At 44.7% G+C, this 3,133-nt stretch overlaps 1 long non-coding RNA gene across 1 annotated transcript; it reads left to right on the top strand.

Annotated features, from left to right (window-relative positions):
• The first annotated feature begins 8 nt into the window (after window positions 1-8).
• On the top strand, window positions 9-1,418 carry LOC115069170. Its single transcript, XR_003848451.1, has 2 exons — window positions 9-270; window positions 1,225-1,418. It is a non-coding gene; the product is annotated as an uncharacterized LOC115069170 (long non-coding RNA).
• Window positions 1,419-3,133: the final 1,715 nt, after the last annotated feature.

Here is a 3,133-nt window from a genome sequence, read left to right as displayed (position 1 = left end):
CCCCCCGTAAAACAACAACAAAGAAATGAGATTGCGTGTGCTCTGTGCTGTTTACTGTTGTGTTTGTACTTCACACTCTCTTTTCACTGTATATTTGGTTCTCTTTGTTTTAATCAGTCCAACAAAGTGTTTTATAACAGTTTTACAATTTCTTTTTGACAGATTCGTCAGCTATATTTAATAGACTTGGAGATGGGCCGCACAGTTTGTAAGAAAAATGATGAAGACATTGACAATTGCCCATTACAGCAAGGCCCAGGAGAGAAAAGGGTTTGATATTAAATAAACCTCAACTATCATCAATCTTTTGGGAATAAAAAATTATAATTAAGCAAGGCCTGGGAGGGAAGATGTAGGGTGATCCGGGCAGACTGAAGCTGTCTTATCCCTTGTATAGCACATCTCAGAACTCCCTTGGTGGAAGCCGAAGGGACCATCTTAAGCAGACAGAGTCTGACTCCCAGCACTAGGGCAGCCATCTGCTCATAGCCCAGGTGGCCCAGGCAACCTGTGGCCTTCATGTGTGATAAAGCCATCTTTCTGGTCCAAGCCCTGTGCTTTCTGAGACCTTTGAGGTTCAGGAAGGTAATGCTTTCCCTATGGGTTACAGGCTTCCTTTGTTCATGGCTTAGGGCATTGGGAACTATTTAGTTTATCTGCTCACCAAGGTTTTCCCTCTTTGGACTTTAAGGATGATTCTTGGTGACAACATTGTGCTATAGCTAACATGTGCTCATGGGATCTGGGACCTTGACAGGGCTCTCCAGGGGGACTTTGTCTGTGGGTGGTCTTACCTTCTAACCAATAGCCCTGAAACAGCCTTATTTGGCATGAATTTTTGCTGCTATTCTGTTGAGGGGTGACTGATCAGACCATCTCTCAAGTAGCATTCTGGCTTCTCAGGACCCTTGGGGCAGGGGAAGAATTTCATCTATCAGACGTGCTATGGAAATTATGAGAAGAAGACATCTCAGGGTGGCGGGTGATGGCCTTAGGCAGGTGCCCCTGGCTCAGGCGGGGAGATTTTGTAACCTGTGTCCTTTGTCCTCATGAATCCTTGAGTTTTATGAGCCTTGTTCCAGGTGAATGTGTTTAATGTATCTTAGCGTTTCTTTTTCTTCAATTTTTAAATTTAGGTTTTAGTGAGTCTTGAGTCCCTATTATTCTAGATGGCTTCAGTGCATTACATTTGTCTAACTTATGCTTCATAATTTTTTTTTTCAGGTGCGCTGCACTTATATCGTGGAGACTTTAGCATGGATTACCCAATTCAACATCATTAACAGCACTTGTGTTTAGGCATTGGCGAGAAAGGAAACCCTGGATACATGCAGCCAAAGTCTTCTTTCCTCTAGAATGTGATCATCTGTGGTCCAAAGTCTGTGTAGCACCAGCACAATTAAAAGCATCTCACAACACTTTCTGGATCCCTGAGTGGTGTTTAGAGTCTTCTAGTCTTCTGCACTGTCTATTCGTGATGTGATGGTTGCCACTGTCACTGACAGCAATGGAGAATTCATTGTCATTATTAGCATCCTGACTGAAGGTGTAGAGTGTTGAGCAGATTCTGTGAAGTAGTTGTTTACTTTGTGGTTTCAATCATTCATTTCTCTATTATTTGATGTTTGTACCTCATTCATTCATTCTCTAACTTCCACATGTCCTTCACTCATGTGCTCAGAACGGAAGCAGAACATTCTTCTGGGCCATCTTCCACCTGCATCCCCTTCAGCTTCCATCTAGGGACCAGGATCACAGTAAGTGACCCTTCTGCAGAGGGGTGGCTACAGGCTCTGGGGCGTGTATATGATGGCCACACACTGACAGGAAACTCTCCCTCTCTGCCCGAGAAGAACGTTTCTCAGGGCCAGGATGGGAACTTAAGAAACAGCGACTTCGTCATCGTGTACCCACCTGCTCCCTGATGCCTGTGCCCAAAGTCAAGTCCCATTCTGGCTTCTGTGGCTGTCAGCACCACTCCCTGCCCTGAAAGAGACACTGTGGTGACAGACATCCAGGCCGAGGAGCAAGTCTCCCTCCTCAGATCCTGGTATGAAAGCAGTCTTGGAGGACATGAGATTGGTAAAGGGGAAGGCAATGTTGTGGACTGAGCAAGGAAGACGTTGGTAACGTTATCTGGAGGAATTCTCAGACTGGAGGACTGGGTGGGCTTCCCTCCTCTACTCTGGGTTTCTGGGGATTTCACTTTCAGTGATTCCTGGTAGAAAGTTCATCCTTCCCTAGTCTGCCCATTCCCGTGTTTGTCACAGTGCTCATGGGTCAAGGTTTTCAGATATGGTTCTGGACAGCTCCTCTAATCCAACACAGTGGTGGTACTCTAAACTGGCTTTGGCCCTTTGCCACGTATATAAGATGTGTAACATCTCACCATCTGATAGGGGCATGCTTCTATTACCAAGGTGCCTCTATGTGCTGGTGAGCACAGCTGTCTTATTATCGGCCCTTGGTATGAGAGGACTCAGGTTTGAAGGCAGTAGCTCTTGTCCATGAATGCCATGCCCTTTCTGGTCAGTGCTGCTTGCAGGCAGGAGGGCCTTCACCAGTAACTCTCATTTTGCTTCTGGAAGGCCCCTGACCTGTTTCCATTTCCTAATATGCCAGTTGTTTATTACTTCATTCAGATAAAACCCTCTTTGTTCATTTTACATTTCTCCAAGAGATTGGGCTAAACACATCTGTAGCATAGTAGAAAATTTATGATACCATATCCTAAATTTATAAATATGTTAGGTGATTGAATTTTGTGCTAAAGTTGCAAAAGAGCTCCCTGGGGAGCTCCAATATCTTAGAAATTATGTTCACTGGAGGTGGTGTTCTGCCTGTGGCCTGTGTCTGACTGATTCTAGCTCTCACAGAATAAAAAGCACAGTCCCCATGTAGACTTCACTGAATCCGTGCTCAGAGCTGGGAAATGCCACCTTGTTTACTGATGAACTCAGCTTAGTAGTTTTGTGATGAAATCAGTATGTTGAAAGACATCTGCAGTCACATTGTCATTGCGACACTGTTTATAGTGGTCAAGATCCTGGAACAGCTTAAGTGCCCATCAACTGCTGAATGGGTAAAGAATTGTGGGCCATGTATAATAGGGTGTTTCTCACACATGAAAAAA

The sequence above is a fragment of the Nannospalax galili genome, unplaced genomic scaffold (assembly GCF_000622305.1).
Source record: "Nannospalax galili isolate Female #2095 unplaced genomic scaffold, S.galili_v1.0 C49824262, whole genome shotgun sequence".
Taxonomy (NCBI): domain Eukaryota; kingdom Metazoa; phylum Chordata; class Mammalia; order Rodentia; family Spalacidae; genus Nannospalax; species Nannospalax galili.
Note: the sequence above shows the minus strand (reverse complement) of the source record. Positions and strands in the feature narration are given on the sequence as shown.